The sequence below is a fragment of the Halichoeres trimaculatus genome, unplaced genomic scaffold (genome assembly GCF_033239565.1).
Source record: "Halichoeres trimaculatus isolate MK-OKI-2021-1 unplaced genomic scaffold, fHalTri1.1 fHalTri1_scaffold_11, whole genome shotgun sequence".
In the NCBI taxonomy this organism is placed as follows: domain Eukaryota; kingdom Metazoa; phylum Chordata; class Actinopteri; order Labriformes; family Labridae; genus Halichoeres; species Halichoeres trimaculatus.
In genome coordinates, this window is record NW_027437189.1 from 2,907,279 (window position 1) to 2,925,699 (window position 18,421).

The window sequence follows — 18,421 nt, forward strand, 5'->3', positions numbered from 1 at the left end:
TAAACTTTAGCGATTATCCGCTCAGGAGGGATAACACAGCATAAACATTCCCCTCTAGAGAATTAAAAGAACATTATATAGAACATTATATACCTGCAGAGTGTGTACAGGGTGCTTTTACTTCTCTGTGTACCGCAGCTGCAGCCAAGTTATGGTGCGATTAAAGAAAGTAAGATCTTAATAACTAAAGAAGTTGAGAGGTGAGTATTTTCCAAACTAGCTCTTTAGCTCCATGTGGAGCAATTCAAAGAAAATATTTGCAAAAGAAAAGTTTCAGTTATGGATTTTACATAAAAGGACAGCTCCTCAAAGATGGAGACAAATCTTTTAGAGCTCCCCCTGGTGATTGACAGAAGTATGGGACACAAACACCAAGGTCGACCCAGTGTTCCACACCAGACAGGCCTCCATAGGACTGGCCAATCAGCGTGAAGGGGTTTTGTGAAGCAGGGAGACAGACAGAGGCCATCATGTGGTCTGGTACGGATCAATACAATTTGGTACGGGTTGGATTGGTAAAGCCTAGTTCTGTTTGCGTTTCCACAGCCAGGGGGCATGTATGGCACATCAGCTATGTAATAGCATGACTCCATAGTAGCGCGACACAGTGTACCCCGCCCATAAACCCAACGAAGAAGAGAAACACAACAGCAAACAAAGAACAACAATGGAAAACATTCAGCAATTTGTCTTTTTTGTGAGTGGCATGTGGCTCTTCGTCACAAAGCACAATCAAGCTTTGGCCAGGAGACATACAACCACTGCTGCCACACAGGAAGTGATATATCTTTCAACAAATTAACCAACCTCAGTGTTTCTAGCTCCACCTTCTGGAGTCAGATCGGTTTGGTCTGGCAACCCATCAGAGGGATACCAAACAGTGGGGCGGTAGGGGTCAGCAATGCGTGCTGAACTGAGATGAACCAAACTAATCCCAACGATTGTTGAAGCTCAAAGGTTCTATACATCAATCTGATCAAACAGAGAGTGAGTTCATTCTCTGCTGATACCACAAACATCTCTCTTGATCTGGGATCAGAGTCTCTTCCTCTGCTTCTCCTGGTCAAATCAATAACAGGACATCAACTGGTCTCCAATCAGCAATCGATGGAGCACAGAACATGTTTGCGATCGCTGATCGATGGCAAGCAAGCCGGGGCTCTCTGATCAGAGATCGATGGATCGATGGTAAGGTGGACAGACTCAGGAAGTCAGCAGCAGACAGCTGACTTTAACCAGGGACAAACTGATTTCACTTTAAGACGAGAGTTCTGCTTCTGTCAGTAACTCTTCATATTCATTGAAGGGAAGTATGGGTCATTTTGACTTTCAGCTCTTTCTGGGCCTAACAAGACTATTTCCTAATTTTTGAATCTATGTTTCCTACATCTATACAAAACCTTTTGACGAGAAATGGACAATTTCCTTCTTTTCTGCTTAAAGAGACAGAAACCAAGGGACCACTTTAACTTTTTGTGTTTAACCCTCCTATCGTCCTCAAATATTACTCACACATTTTACCCTTGGGGTCAATTTGACCCCAGGGATATTTGCCCCCAGAAAATGATTTACAGAAAATAGTTGACCAAGTTTTTTGGTCAAGGAACTTTGTTTATTTGTTGAATACATAAATAACCCCTTGATAATGACACCTTGACCTGTCCTGTAGCGCCACCATCAGGCCAAACTTTCAATCAGAAATAATGTATCTTGAAAAGTTTTTATCCAAATCTTCTCAAATTTACTGAAAACATTAATGACCACAAGAGTATGACCCCTATAGGTTTTGGTGATGATATGACCTTTCCCTGCAGCGCCACCATCAGGTCAAACTTATAGTTTTAGAGTTTGTGTATCTTTCAAATCTTTAATCCAAATCATTTCTGATTGGTGTGCACATTCATGACTCTCAGAGAATGGACCATATTGATTGATGTTGGTAACCCCCCCTTTACTCTCATAAACATTTTTATTTACTTATTTTATCTATTTTTTGTAACATATTTGTGGTCACTATAACGTCTCACTCACCCCTCCTCTTTTGTTATCCAGGCTTGGGACTGGCAGTAGCAGAGTTTGAGCCCATGTCATATCCACACCGCAAAAAATATAAAAATTCAATTATGATTATTAATCTCCAATGGGAGTAGTATAGTCAAGCCAAGTTTTGAGTTGATAAGCGAAAAACCCAGTTTGTTCAAATATGTTTGCCAAAATCGCTAAATTACAATGTTTAGGCCCAAATTGCGAAGTCCGTGTTCGTAAAGCACAAAAATCTTAAGGGACTATTTTTGTAGGGCTGGGCATGCTTATTATACACACCAAATTTTAGGGCTGTGGCTCAAAGTCACCCAAGGGGTCGCAGTTTTAATCCCCTGGGGGCGCGTTCATTTTTGTGCAAGTTGCAAATTGATACATTTTTTCGGGCATGCGAATTTTGGGGCTAGGCGTGCTCACGTTTTTCCAAGCGAAGGGCACGCAATTTGGGGATGTTTTGGCAGAAACAAATAATAAAGAAGAAAAAAGGCGTATAATAATAATCACAAGGGTTTCAATAGGGTTCTCGCCCAACCTGTGGTTGTCGGGCTCGGGCCCTAATGATTTGGACAGAGAGCTGCAAGGCAAGCTTTTATGTTTGCTCCTCCCTTATTTTACATGAACTACCAATGTCCTTGCGGGAATATCCCACCTTCCACAGCGCGGGAAATATCAGTTCTGTGAGTAGTAGGTCACACACACATACATTCATTCCTCCCATTACACCCCCCCCCCCCCCCCCCCCCCCCCCCCCCCCCCTTGACATGTATCAACTCAAAAGAATCAACTCTGCACCTGCAGGTGTGGGAATCTAAGGTCACACATGTGTCACACAGAGACAGACAAGTTTTACACAGCCAAAACAGCTTGGGGTCAAATTGACCCCAGAGGATCACCGATGCGTGCAATATGTGTACAGCAAAATGAAAAAATATCATCATAATAATTTTATGCTAAATCAATAGTTCCCATTAAATTAGGAAAAGTCATGAAATATGAAGCCAAAATAAAAAAGTTAACTGTTATTTTTTTGAAGGATAAACACTGAATGGGGTCAAATTGACCCCAAAGATAACAGGAGGGTTAAAAGGAAAGAAGACAATCCACCTATAGATAAGTACGGTTTTTAAGTCTGGGCAGTAGAGGTTATGAGGGTCTGTCTCTCATAGTCCAGACTTTTACACCTGATAATCCAGACCATGGTCCGGACCAAGGTCTGTGTCTTTGTTCCATTGTATACATTAATTTGGTCTGATATGGTTTTACACTGTCATTTTTGCAAACGAACTAACAGACCTTACGTGACATCGTCGTCAACTCTGTCCTTTGAGTGTCTCTGTAGTTTACATTGATTGGTCACTTGGCCAGCAGGCGGACAAATTCTCCCGTCCTTTGAACCCGCCCTCTTTCATCTTCTTGAGGAACTGGAAAGCTTCTGTATTTTTGTACATTTACGAGTTAGCCCCTTACAAAATCATCTAATCAAATATTTCTCAGACATTTCATCTCCTCTTCTCCCCAAGTGCTTCCACGGCTCATTTCATTTCAGCAATGGTTTTTCTTTTTTTGGTAGTTGTTATTTCCTGTCATCAGTACCGATCTGAGACCACCTCGTTAGGTTAAACCAAGGTCCGGCTGTTTGGCCCGGACAAGAGTCCAGGTTTCACACCAATCTTTTTGATTAGGACCAAACAGGAAAGTATGAAAGACCGGACCAAACAATGTTGGTGCGAAAGCCCCCTAAGAGAATCCGAGTGGAGCTGAGTGACAAAAATCTATGAACATTTTTTTATTCTTTGGACAGTCTAATTTCTTTTTGGCTTTCCCTTTAGACATTTCCAACCATTCCCGAAAAAAACTACACAAGAACAGCTGTCAGTCATTGCAAACCATGACCTACAACCTTGTTTTTACCGTCTTTCGCCTCAAATACGTCTGCAGTCTAGCTTCACTCAGGTGCGTGTCGTTCTGATTGGCCAGATTCAAATTAACCGACAAGGGAGAACAGAACATAACGAACCATCAGGGGACAGATGTCACAGTGCCACCACTAGAGGTCCCCACAGTAACCTTCAACATGAGGTCATAATGAGCAGTGACAGTCTGACAGACGGAGCGCTGTAATCTGAAGTGGGTCCAGATCATCTGAAACATCTGAAACACGAGACTGTGGAGACGTTTGCTCCTTTAAGATCCAGCAGCAGGAACAGAGCTGTCAGTCAGGCCCCAGTAACTGGAGGAAAGTGTTTCTGCTAGAGTGGAAACTGCTGTTCACACACACACACACACACACACAAAGACAACACAACTACACACAAACACACACACGGAGTGATGAGGAGCAGCACATGGCCAGTCAGTCTGAGTGTTTGTGTGAAACCATTAGACGACCATCAGTGAGCAGCACTTCACTGCAGCAGACACACACACACACACACACACACACACACACACACACACACACACACACACATACACACACACACACACAGTCTCATAGAAACAAACAGGAAACAGTGGAGTACAACAGAAGAATTTGAAACAGAAGAAGAAGAAGCAGAGTATGAATCATGGATTAAGGTGTGTCGGCTCAACTGTCGCGTCACGTTCTCCATTTTATTTCAACTGTTTCTCCCTGATATCAAACCTCTCCATCACTTGTAGTCACGTGACTTTTTGCGTTAACGTTTTTTAATTTCCATCACTCAAATAAAAGTTAAAATCATCAGACTCAAGTTTACGCTAACGCAGCTTTAGCTATGAGCTAATTATTGTTGCTCTTTCGCGCGCCAAAATTTTCAATACCTGTACAGATACCAATACCTTCACCTCGATACCAGTTCCTGAACGATATTAGAGACCATTTTAATAATATCAATTTTAACATAAAGAAAATTACATTTCAAGCAGTTTTTTCACATTAAAAAATTAAACAACGAATGATTTCCAGCGCAAAAGAAAAGTTGCAAACAAGTGACACTTTAAATGTATTTATAACAGTAAATGAGCTTTCTTTTGTCAATTATTGTTTTTTTTTTATATATAAAATGCCAACCCTCCTTTTTTAAGGCCCATTTATGCTCAACATTAAATACGGATACAGATGCGGATACGTTTCTATAAAGCTTACGAATACGCTTACAGAAACCTTGGAGGCAGTGTTGCTGTTAGCTACCAGCTCTAGGGAGACACAGAGAAGAAACAACACTGGAGGAATTTTCAGGATATATATTTAACAGCCTTACCAACCACCACCTCCTACAACTAGGGATGGATACCGAATTAGGTCCTTCTAGAGGTACCGACCAAATTCGGTCTATAGTACGGAGTACCAATTCACGTAAAACCAAATGCTACCATATTTAGGTATCTAAGCATACCCTTTTCATGCTGGACATGAACACAACATTGCAAGGTTATATATTAAAAAATAAATATGTTAAATTGCAAAACTTTGAGATTTATTATGAAACAAATAAATATTTATTACCACACAAATACACAAAAGTACCGAAAATTGGTACCGTTGATTACTGATACCGATTGGCAGGTACCAGGTATCGATACAGTATTGTTTCAAATGTGAAAGATACGTATGTTTGTTTTTGTGTTCGTTGTTGTCATAAACTTTTGCCTTTGGGCTGCTCCCCCTGGTGGATGTATTGGTTAACAGCATTGCCAACGTAAAGGACACGTGGAAGTATGAGAGCAGTGACGGTAACACCGTTTGCAAAGGACAGATACATCTTCGTACGCAAAGGGAGGAGAAATGGGTCTTAACAAATTTAAAGCCCCAGACTCAGCGTTAACGATCTGTGAGTTTGTGACACTTCAAGTTGTGAGAGTTCAAGAAGTGTTTGTCCGTCTACTGAGACAAGGCTTTCAGTTTTCATGCTTCTTTAGGCAACAAAACTTTTTTCTGTCACTTCAACATGACATGAACGAAATACAAGACTCTGATTCTTCTCTAGAAGCTCCTGTGCCGTGTCTGACGTGGGGACATGGACACTAAAGAACCATCAAATCCAAAGTGAGCTACGTGTTTTTACTTAAAGAGGCTGTGAAGAGTTTCTAAGTGATCTTAAGTAAAGTCTCCCTTCTTAATATCTGCCTGAGCCTAGTCCAGACTGTAAAATGTGATTATCAACACCAATATTGCAGGTTATTTTGTTCAAACTTGAGAGTCTACAAACTACGAACTGACAGTTAGCTTGTTGTCACGTTAGCCTACGGATATGTCGTAGCTCCAGGCTGCTGATAGCACTACATCTAGTCAGTTACTGACGTACGATGCTTGCTTGGTACGGTACGTAACTTTACTGATAACTACCTTACCTCGTCGCGTTGTATCCAGTAAAAAGTTGACTTGAACAAAGAAACTTTGTTCCAAAACAAACAAAGTCACGTCTTCATGACAGTGTAAGTGAGACTCCAGGCCAGAAGGTGGCGAAGGAGGCAGTCCACTTAAAACAGATCCTCCTCAGAGCATCTTTAAAGACACCAAGAGGAGGTTAATCATCAGAAAACACCTCCTATATCAGAGCTGAAAGCTTTGTCCACAGGGGGCGCCAACATCAACACAGCTTACATGAAGGAGCTTTAAGTTCAACAAACACCTGAAAACAGCTCTCAGGCCAAGAAATCTGCCGCCTGAACACAACAATGTAGCTCCTGCATCACGTTTAAAACACACGCTGTAGTTTATTTTGACTCAATCCCACACACTCCGTTCTGCAGCCACAAATACACAAACACGTGGATTCATCCGCCGCTGAAAATAGTCCCCAGCACATGCACTGCGTCCTGTCTGTGCAGCTCTCCTAAAAACACACGCTTTGTTTTCAGGATGAAGTTTTTCATCTGGTTGTTAAAGTCCTCAGTGAGAGCTCCAAGAGCTTTAAGAGACCACACACACTCACACACACACACACACACACACACACACACACACTTACACAGACATCTCAGCAGGTGTGCGACAGCTGTCACGACTCCACTCCTGCCTCTCAGTCACACTCTCACACTCACCGACGTCTTCATCCTGAGTTTAAAGAGCTCCAACGGACGACTGCGCGACTGAGTGTTTACTGCACGGGCAGAAGGTGTGTGAATATTAATGAGTGTGTGTGTGTGTGTGTGTGTGTGTGTGTGTGTGTGTGTGAATGCTAACCACTGATAATAGCAAACACACAGAAGTTCATCACTTATTCATACCGCTGGATTACGTCAACCTCACACACACACACACACACACACACACACACACACACACACACACACACACACACACACACACACACACACACTCACACACACACACACACACACACACACACACACACACATGCACGGTATAAAAACATCTTTTTCTGCACTTCTTCCTGTTTCTCGCCTCTTTTCTCCAAACTTCCTCTCATTTTTTCTTTCTCCTCCTTCCTTCTCTAAACTTTTCTCCTCTTTTCCCTCCACCTCCACCTCCTCCTCCTCCTCTTTCGCTCCCTGTCCCATCCTGCTCCTGTCCTCCGCTCGACTTCCCTCCTTTTTCTATTCTCAGCCGAGCCAGCGCTGCTATCTGGAGCAGTTTCCATCCTACTTACCACAGATGATGAAGATGATGATGATGATGATGGTGGTAGTGATGAAGCTGCTGAAGAAGAGGAGCAGGAGACGCAGGTTTGGTTCCAGGAGTCAGCGGAGGATTAATGATGATAATAAAGAAGAGGAGGAGGAGGAGGAGGAGGAGGAGTGTTTGACTGTCTCAGATCTGTCCGGCTCTGCTGCCGCTGCAACAACCACTTCTCCTGTCATCCCTCCTCTCTCTTTCTCTTTCTCACACACACTCACACACACACACTCACTCACACACACACTTTCTCTCCCCCTCGCTCTTGCTCTGGCTCCTCCTCCTCCCATTCGCTCGCTCGACCCTCCCCTCCACCTCCCTTTTCTCACTCTCTCTCCCTTCAGTTCATTGTCATTTCTCACTCCCTTTTTCTCACACACACACACACACACACACACACACACACACTGCTCCACATTAACACAGACTGATGTGAGAGGAGTCAGCCAGGTTTATCTGATGATGATGCAACAAAGTTTTCAGAAATTATCTTAAATAAAGTTTAAACTCTCATCACTCACTTTAAAAATCTTTTAACTTTATCATCACGGCAGAGCCACAAGTTTTTGTTCATTAAATGTAAAATATAAAAACTTCAGGCAAACACAAATGACTTCTTTTTAAAATCCAAAGCTCTAACATTTTGTGACTTGTTGGAGCACAAAACAGCTCAACTATTCCACAAAGAGAGGAAGAATTTGCTGCCAAATAACTTTAAGAAAATGTTTTATGACAGAGAGGGTGGTGATAACTTAAGACAAAAAGCACATTCAAACAAAATTCAAACAAAATTTCTCCCAGACATTGGTATAAACTCAAATAATCCACACATGAAAAGAAATCACAACGTTCAGGTCCATAAATAATGATTATGGTGAATTAAGTACGATAACACAGGAAAAAAGTATTGAACACACCATGGAAAGGCTGTTTACTATGGACAGGAAATGCACCATACCACCTGAAATCTGTCAGTAATTATTACTTGAACTTCCAATTAGTGCAAACCAACATCAGCTGGACTAGAGCAAATTGATGGTCCTATAAAAAAGGTGTTTTTTTCACCAAGCAGTTAAATAGCACACACCTCATGATGGGTAAAGGCAAAGAGCTCTCTGAAGACATTCACAACCTGATTGTTGCTCAGCATCAGAATGGAACTGGTTACAGACTTATATCAAAGCACCTGAATATTCCAGTCAGCACCGTTGGGGCCATTATTCACAAGTGGAAGAAGCACCACCTTACCATCAACAGGCCACGCACAGGAGCTCCTTGAAGATTTCTGACCAGGGAGTCAGAAAGATACTCAGAGGAGCACTCAACGAGCCAAGGACCACCCTGAAAGTGCTCCAGAAAGACTTGGAGGCAGCAGGTATAATTGTTACAGAGAAAACAATTGGCAATGCGCTCCACCGCCATGGCCTCTATGGACGCTCTATGTCATCGTACTTACTTCACCATAATCATTATTTATGGACCTGAATGTTGAGGTTTCTTTTCATGTGTGGATTATTTGAGTTAATACCAATGTCTGGGAGAAATTTTGTTCGAATTGCTGCTTTGGAAATGAATGTGATGAGAAAAAAATGTACTCAAAAAAAGTGTTATAATTTAATATAACACATTTCAAAGGAGTAGGATTAGATAAATTGATCTTTCTTCCTGAACACATTACCATTTATATGTATTATTTACTGTGTAACTTGTCACCTACATGAAGGAAATAAAGTCATTCATTTATTACGACTTTTAAAATGTTGAATTTGATGCTAAACTATTTGGATATTTGAAATTTGTTGTTTGCAACACCTTGTGAAGTGGTGGAAGTTTAGTGTGTATTTCCAACTAAGAAGACAAGTAAATTTAGACTTTGGCTCCTAAGAGGGCACTCCAGCGCACATTTTGCCTCCCAAGGGTGCACTTAGGCGCACGCTGACTTCCAAGAGGACACTTAAGCACATGATTTTGCTTCCAAGAGGACACTTCAGTGCAAGTTTTGGCTCTCAATAAGTCACTTTAGCACATGATTTGGCTTCTGAGAGAACACATTAACGCTCATTTTGGCACCCAAACAGACATCTTTGGACACATTTTGTCTCCCATGAAAAACTTCAGCACACATTTTAGGACTCAAGAGGGCACTGTAGCGCACATTTTGGCCCCTGAACAAATGCTTATTAAGCATATGTTTTGACCCCAAACAGGGCACTTTTGGACACGTTGTGGCTAGCAAGAAGGAATGGAACAAAAACTTTAGCACACATTTTGGCTCCCAAGGGGACACTTGTGCACATTTTTGCTCCCGATGAGGCACTCTTGAGCACATTTTGGTCCCTAAAAAGGCACTTTTGGACAAGTTTTTGTTCCAAAGAGGACACTTTAGCGCCTGTTTTAGCCTCAAGAGGGCAGTTAGGCACGTTTTGGCTCCCAAGTGCGCGCTTCAGCCTAGTTTTCCAACAATTTGGCCACTCTGAGGTGGGTAAGTGCCTGTGCACACCATGCTACCTGAGCAAATAGTTCAACAGTTTGAAAAATACATCTATCAGAGCTAAATCAGGCAGAATGAGTGGGTTTCAGCGGGCTGTTTATGTAAAACAGTCATTCGCTTGGTCAAATTGGGACGTTTGACTCAGAGGTTGTCTTCACCCTCACCTTCACCTTTAGGAAGAGTCTGAACATAGAGTTTGGTCTGTAGAACGTGACACAGGTCGGATTGCATTTGTTCTTTTGGAGAAGTGGAGGAAACACAATCAGCTTCAGCACTTAGCGAGACAAAACACTGCTAACACACACACACACACATGGACACGCACACAGACATATGGACACTGGAGCTGCGTACTTAAACATTTAAAAAGTAAGCTGAGGCTGGACGACCGTCAGCTCAGGACAGATCTATGCTGTGTTTTGTAACAGTGTGAAATATACTCAGACCACCCGTTAAGAAGAAGGACTGAGGTGTACAAAAGAGGACCAGGAGGACTGGGTCTGCACCTCTGAATTCTACAGAGTCATTAACTCACGATCAGTGACAGAATTCTGTCTATGACATCAGAGTTCTAGAACTCCTGCTGTTGCTCTGCAAACAGACTGTTTTTGCATGCATGCTCCCGATTGGTCGATACTCCTCAGACTACAGACTGTAACCTGACACCTCTCATACTACACAGTTTTTATATTCTAGGTTTATATTAAAATCTAAACTCTTATTTTTTCAGTGACGCAGTGTCATTCAGATTTATGTCTTGAACTGCTCATCAGAAACAAGCAGCAACCTCCGATTTAAAAACATGAGGTAATGGAGGAAGTGCTAAAATCTGCAGTTTGTTTAGTGTCCACTTGAGGCTGTCCTAAGAAGTACCGGAGGTCACAAACACATACATTTTCTAACTCAGCAGTTCAGAAGATACTGAGCGCACAAGTTCAGATGATTGACGGGGGGGGGGGCACCACATAGCTGTTAGTGCGGAGACTCAAACCCCGTCCCATTTCCAATCTGGCCCCTGTCAACAATTTCCCTCAAAATCCTGTTCCAAAACCAGATGGATGATGTCACAGGGAGTACGTCCATTTATTAAACAGTCTTTGTTTAGAAAATAATAAACAGAGCTGTGGACTTTGTTGCTCAAAATTTAGGCTTAAGTGTTTGACATATCGGATTCTTACTGGATACCAGCTGTCAGATATGCTTGGAGCTTCTTTTAAGTTGTGCAAGAAGAAAACACAAAAACTTTTCAAACAAAATTAAAAAAAAAATTTAAGTAAAAAATTGACAGAGTATGACAAAAGTTGTGTTTTGATGTTATATAATATCAAAATTTGAATTCCATATGTCCAAAAAAAAAGGTCTAAAAAAAGGACGTTTGTTTTAGCAAGCAGTTAGCTTGATTTAAGAAGCTGTTAGCATTAACTAGACAGTTTATAATAGCAATATATTTTATTTAAGCAAATAGCAAATTGTATAATTGTACAAAAATGATTAAGAATAAAGAATTAAGCCGCTGTATTTATGAGTATGCATCATGTACGCAAACAATTTATGGTAAGGGAAAACATAGAGACACTATCTACAGGAAGAAAAATGAAAGGAAAACAGAGTCTTAAAAAAAAAAGAAACAAATAACATCCGTAAACTGAAAACATACAAATAAAAGTACTGAAGTTGATTTTTTCCTCTGTCAAACAGTTCAAATATGTGTGTTTATATTTGATTTGATTGTGTAAACACTGGAGATAAAGAGATTACTCAAATAAACGTTGACTTCAGGGGGAAAAAAATGCAGAAAACACACAAACAAACATCCACAAAGACTGCCTGAAGGTGCATGTGCAGCATGTGTATCCGCCCACACATGACACACAACATGCTACAGCAGCATGTACAGCCACAGACACACACACACACACACACACACACACACACACACACACACACACAGTTCAGTTCCACTTAAATATAAATAATGAATGTAAAGAAACGTTGGTCAGCGGTCGGACCCACTCCCACACACACAAACACACACCTAGCAGCTGGACAGTGTGTTAAAGTTTAATGTGTGTGTGTGTGTTGGGGACGTTTCATTTGGAAGCTTTGGTTGAATAAAGCGTAAAGATCGTCTCATTATGTATTCATGTTCCCACCCTCTCTGTCTTTGTGTCCTTTATTTTGGATGTTTTCATCGTCCAGGACAACAAAACACAACCTGCTCCGCGCTCTGCCCACCGCTCTGCTCGCCCTCAGGCGTCTCTGCGGCTTCCTCTCCTCTCTTTGCTTTCACACATTTTCTGTGGTTTTTTGTTCTCATGACTCCCCAGCAGAGAGGCTGGTTAACCCCCCACGTGTGTGATCGTGTGTTCGCGTTGGTGTCACATGTGCAGTAGCCATGATTGTGGAAACAGATAGTTTTTTTTTTCCTCTAAGAAGCTGATGTAAGACTGAAACCTGAACACAGCTGCTACATCCGACGCTGTTCAGTAGAAAACAGTCAGCAGGAATGAATCCATTCATAGTTAATGGGCTGTAACCAAGCGGCCACCTCAGGGGCTAAAAAATGAAGACAGTGCAGAAGTGCATATAGCCGTAGTTCCTTAAATGGCCACCAGAGGCTATCTCCAGCGGTGGGTCAGTCCCCATAGAGCTCCATTTTAAAGCGTCTAAATTAACAGCAGAATGTTTACAGTCTGCTACACGATTTCTTGGCTGTGGAGGCTTTTGCAGTGGCTCATTTTAGCTTTTAAAAGAAAATATTTTAATAAAGAGTTTTTATTTTTCTTTCAGAGGGTATCGATGATTAAAGACACTGACACTAAATAAAATCCTGCGTCAACATTTAGTTGAACTAAATCTTCATCCCATCTGTCAATAAAGCCTGCCACCGCTCTACTTCACCTCCTACAACATCAACAGCCCACCAACTTTCCATGCACCTGTGGCTAACCTCAAGTTTTACAGCCCTGGGAAGATAACTACATCTACAAAAAGACTCATCTGGAAGAAAATAATACAAAGGAAAAATGGCAAGTTGAGCAATATTAATTTTAACCAATACATGTTATTGAATTTAAGTATTATTTCAACTTTTTTTTTCAAATTGTTGAAATGTTTGCAATTTTTTTAGAACTTAATTTTTTTTTGGCATATTTGATTTTTTTTTTTTTTTGAAACTTTATGTTTTTTTCATTTGTGGAATTTTTTTTGAAATTTTTATTTTCTTTTAATTATTTTTTTAAATTTCAATTTTTTTTTCAAAATTTCTGGCAGTTTTTTTTAAATGTTCTGTTTTATTTTGAGTTTTAAATTTTAATCTTTTTTAAATTCTTACAAATTTATAAAAAAAATATATTTGACACATGTCTGGATAGCAGGAAGCTAACTTGCATTATTCTTAGTCCGGTGCAGCTCTACATGTTCCTTAAAGCGAACAAAAGTCGAGCCAAGCCTCACCCTCATTAAGAAAAAATCTTTATCCGATTGGTGTTTGGTTTCACTTTAGTTGTTTTTCTACCTCCATGCTACGTTTGCTATCCTAGCAGCTCTGATTAGCTTCTTTTACTTGCTCATCAACACGCAAAGTCACTAGTGCACTGAGTGCGTTGTGATTGGCTGAGGTCACTACATTAACTCGCCGTCCAGAAACATTCCAACACAACCAAAACATCAACACACAGGCTGAGGAGGAGGTTGAAGGAAACACAGACACCGACACACATGCATAGAGGCTCATAGAAGACAAATGAGCAGGATTATTCCTGTAACAGTTTGCATTTAATTTTTTTAGGAAAATTCTGCAGACTCTACCTTTAAAGAGTGTCGGTGTTGATGACATAAATGGATGATTATGTGTTGGTGTGTGTGTTTAAAGTTTACCTGAGGGGCTTCTGTAGTAATGGCGACTTAAACAAACTGTCCCCTGAGTCCAGACCGCCCCTTCACAACCTGATTAACCATTGATTTTTCCCCTGCTTAACGTGTGTGTGTGTGTGTGTGTGTTTCCCGTCCTCCCAATTCAGTCTAAATGAGTCGACGCTGTAACGACTCAATCTATCCCACGAGTGGGAAGCAAAGACCTGAGCAGGGATTACAGAAACACAGAGGTGACAGATGGAAATGAGGGCCATCAACTGGACTCTTCTTCTAGATCGTAGATCAACAGAGGATCTCTGCGCTGCGACACTACTGGCAAAATTGCTACTGCTAGCGTACTTTGTTAACGCCTGTGACGTTGTCCACTCAGTCAGTGAATAAAACTCACAGTGATAGTGGTGTTGTCTCTCTTACAGAAAACAGTGCGGTGAGCGACTTCTATAAAATATTACTACAATAGAAATAATTCAGAACGCGTGGAGAGGATTAAGAGAGTCTTAATTTTTCATCTGTGGTGTTTGAGGCAAAGGGAGGAGAAGGAAGAGACGGAGAGAAGGGAGGGTCAGAGGAAAGGCTTTTTGTGGATGTATTGATCGTAAGAGGAGAAACACTCTGACTACGTGTGTGTGTGTGTGTGTGTGTGTGTGTGTCTGTGTTTGTGTGTGTGTGTGACCTCATTAATAATTCAAATGGCCCACTGCAGTCCGAGAGAAGAAAACAGTGAAGGGAGGACAAAACGAAAAGCAGGAGCAATCCAGAGAAAGAAAGGAGGAGAGAGGAACACGTACATAAACGATGGTATTCCCTCGAGTGTGTGTGTGTGTGTGTGTGTGTGTGTGTGTGTGTGTGTGTGTGTGTGTGTGTGTGTGTGTGTGTGTGTGTGTGTGTGTGTGTGTGTGTGGTGTCTATAAATAGGCTGCAGTGCTGAGTGGACTGACATTTCCCAGACAAACAGGGAACTCCCAGACGTCTTCAGAGTTCACTGAAAGGAGACCAGAGTCCAACTTCAGGACTCTCCACTAAACAAAAACACACACACATACACACACACACACACACACACACACACACACACACACACACACACACACACACACATTTTATGGTTTTAGTATTTGAAAAAGTCAGCTACTCAAAAAAAATAAATAAATAAAAATTAAGGATTGAAAGAGTCTGCCAAAAATCAAACAATAATCAAACATTTAAAAAAAACATGAATGAATGAAATACAAAAAAAGCTGAAAAAAATAGATGAATGCTGCTGGAGATTCTGGTTAAAACTTTTTTTGTCAAAGTAAATTTTACTGAAAAGACAAACTGTAAAAACTTCAACAATTAAAGTGAAGTTTTGGAAACATGAACATATAGACACCTTAGAAAAATGCTAAGTATCATAAAATAACAGTTAAAAAAATTACTAAAAAATGTTCAAAATATATTGAAAAATGCAAACACACAACTAAAAAGTTGGAAAAGGCATCAAAAATGTTTGTTGTTTTATTATTTAGAAAAGTCAGCTACCAAAAAAAATTATTAAAAGATTAAAGGATTAAAAGAGTCTGCAAAAAATCCAACAAAAGTCAAACATAAAGAAAAAAAACATGAGTGAAATACAACAATACAAACAATTTGAAACCTTTTAAGTAATTGTTACTGAAAAGACAAAATGTAAAAACTTCAACAATAAGGGGTGCAACAATAGTGATATTGTGATTTTACCATTTAACAAAATTAGAATTGGGATTTTTTGTTAAATTATCTATTTATTTTTTCAAATTTAACTCCTCCATTTCAGTCTTTGTTTATAAACTGGATTGGAAAAAAGTTACGACATCCCTCCAGCAGAGGGCAAAATGTTTTCTGTGACTCTAGTGATGTGCATTTTGGGGGAAAATATGGCTTCTGATATAGTCTAAGTCATTTTCATCATAGCTCAACTTTTCTACACAGTCTGGTCTTAAAAAAGCGAAATAAAAGTTGAAATTATCGAAAAATGGTACTATAAACCAAATCCCCCAAAAAGGTAAAAGAATCGAATCGCAAGAAAAGCACATTGTCCAAGCCTTTTCAACAATTCCAGAAAGGTTTTTAGAACATAACTGACCAACACTTCCGAAAAACTCCTTGAAAATTGAGGACAAAAAAAAAAAAATATTTGTCAGTAAGGAGAGTTACTGTTTTATACTTTTATGTACAAGAACAAAACAAAGAAACTTCAAAAATGTTAATAATGTAACAGACGTGGAAGAAAGTGGTCACAATTTCTCATTTTTGATTTGGAAAACTGTGGTAGATGAATAGAGTCTAGAAACAAAGTATAAGAAAATATTAAACACTGGTGAGATTAAATTTGATACTGTGGTAATGAAACAGATTAATGTCTGAAATCTTTCCTGTACATCTTTAAAAGTCTTCATTGGCTGTGAGTTTGTTTTTTAATTAACTCTGGAGCGTTGGACTCGTCTGTTCCAGATATTTTCAGGTGCTTCCAGACGTCAAACCAAACGCAGACAGAAACACAAACAGTAATTGTCGTAATGTCCCCTCTGGGTGTTGTGACAGCTGAACTTGGTCTCTGCAGGGAGCCTCCTCCATCCTCCCCCTCCTCTCTGACCTCCCCTCTGCAGACGGACATCAGGCCAGCTCCTCGTCAGACGACGCCGGGTCACCGAAAACTCTGGACTGGCCTTCGCCGTCCTTCCTGCGTCGCCTCAGTTTGATCTCTTGGATTGAAACCACGTCTGTTTTATAATCTGTGGGCTGAGGCTCTTTGGCTTCATCAGGGGTGGTCTTCTCAGTCCTCTCCTCTTCCTCCCAAACATCGGAGTCACTCCTCGTCATCATCAGTCCTAAGTTTAAAACTCATCTCATCAACAAACACAGCGCTGTGCTCCTCCCCCCGTGGGACCACAATCTCCATCTTCAATATCGTCCTCTTCCTCTCTGTCTAATAGTCTGCTCGCAGGCCTCGGGAGGGGAAAACTAATAAACTCTCCGACTGAGAGGATGTACACAAAGTGATGAGGAGCGTTCTTCCTCTGGACGCTGAGAGAGCTGAACAAAGATCACTACATGCATGATCACTTCCTCCAAAACATGCAGAATGGAGCGTAGACCAATCAGACGAGAGGATGTGAGCAGTTTAACCTCTCCTCTGAGTGTGTCTGTGGATCTGAGCCTGTAAACGCTGGACTCTGGTGCTAGCGTAGCACGTAGCCAGCAGCTGAGAGTTTAATTCATGCTTTATTTATAAGAGTTCCTGCTCGATGAAAGATTGATGAACAGGTGTTAATACCTCTGCAGAGGTTAGTCTGGATTAGCGCAGTGGTGCCCTGCTGCACCTGAGGGCCAGGTGGATTAACGTGATTCAGTGTCCAATGGCTGTTTCACATTAAGGGCTGCACTGCTACCTGTTTTACATGACACGGCTTCTTCAGGGAGTGGAGGTTTCTCTTTTTGTGTCAATACATCAAATAAATACACAATGTTGTGGCTGCCTGTTACAGCAGCTCTGTCCTCTTTGTCTGTTTCTTGTCATTCTTTTGACTCTTTTTTGTCATCTTTGATCAGTGATATTTTTACTATTTTTTCTCCAGTGTTTGTCCGGAGATCCTACATGTAACCATGTCTGCATTGTTTACATGTGAAACCAGCTATTAGCAGCCTGTAGCATGTCAATGCTAACTGGTGCAAGGCCGGATGTTTCCCACAAGGTGAGGAGAAGGAGGTGAGGACGACGTGCTGGCTCTCAGGTGTGAGCTAAGAAGTGACCACATGGACCTGTCCTTCCATCCATCGTTATTGGGAACATAAGATCTATCTCCAATAACATGGACGAGCTAGCTGTGCTAACCCAGCAACAGAGGGAATACCAGAAGGCAGAGTAGCATCATGCTATTCACAGACATGGCTAACAGAGCTAACAGCAGACACCAACGCCACATGTGAAGAACTTCACCTGCTGTGAGCAGACTGTAGCATCTCAATGCTAAGTGGTGCAAGGCCAGATGTTTCCCACAAGGTGAGGACGACGTGCTGGTTCTCAGGTGTGAGCTAAGAAATGACAACATCGACCTGTCCTTCCATCCATTGTTATTGGGAAAGTAAGATCTGTCCTCAATAAGATGGACAAGCTAGCTGTGCTAACTAGGGGTGGGTAAAAATATTGATGAATCAATGCATCAAAATTTTTCATCGCCCCATTCAATATCGATTCAGCAAATCTTCTGAATCAATTCATCTCCTGGCAAGTGAGAGGGGACTGTGCGTGTTACTTGCGTTTTACAGATGAGGGCTACCAGAGATCAAACAATAAAAAATGGCAGCCAAAGCAGCAGCATAAAGCCAGATCCTTTGGCTTTAAAGTCTGACGTTTGGGTTTTTTTATTGCTCCA

At 41.1% G+C, this 18,421-nt stretch overlaps 1 protein-coding gene across 3 annotated transcripts in view; it reads right to left on the bottom strand.

Moving 5' to 3' along the window:
- Nucleotides 1-18,421, bottom strand: part of kcnd1 (potassium voltage-gated channel, Shal-related subfamily, member 1) — an 88,234-nt gene that overhangs the window by 61,005 nt on the left and 8,808 nt on the right. Inside the window, exon 1 of one of the 3 annotated variants that reach the window (XM_074682174.1) lies at nt 7,635-7,887. The exons of 1 other annotated variant lie outside the window; for it this stretch is intronic. The gene's annotated coding sequence lies outside the window, so the exon portion shown is untranslated. Of the gene's footprint in view, nt 1-7,065; nt 7,189-7,634; nt 7,888-18,421 lie in introns of those variants that run through there. One more of the 3 variants, XM_074682176.1, reaches the window with a different exon arrangement.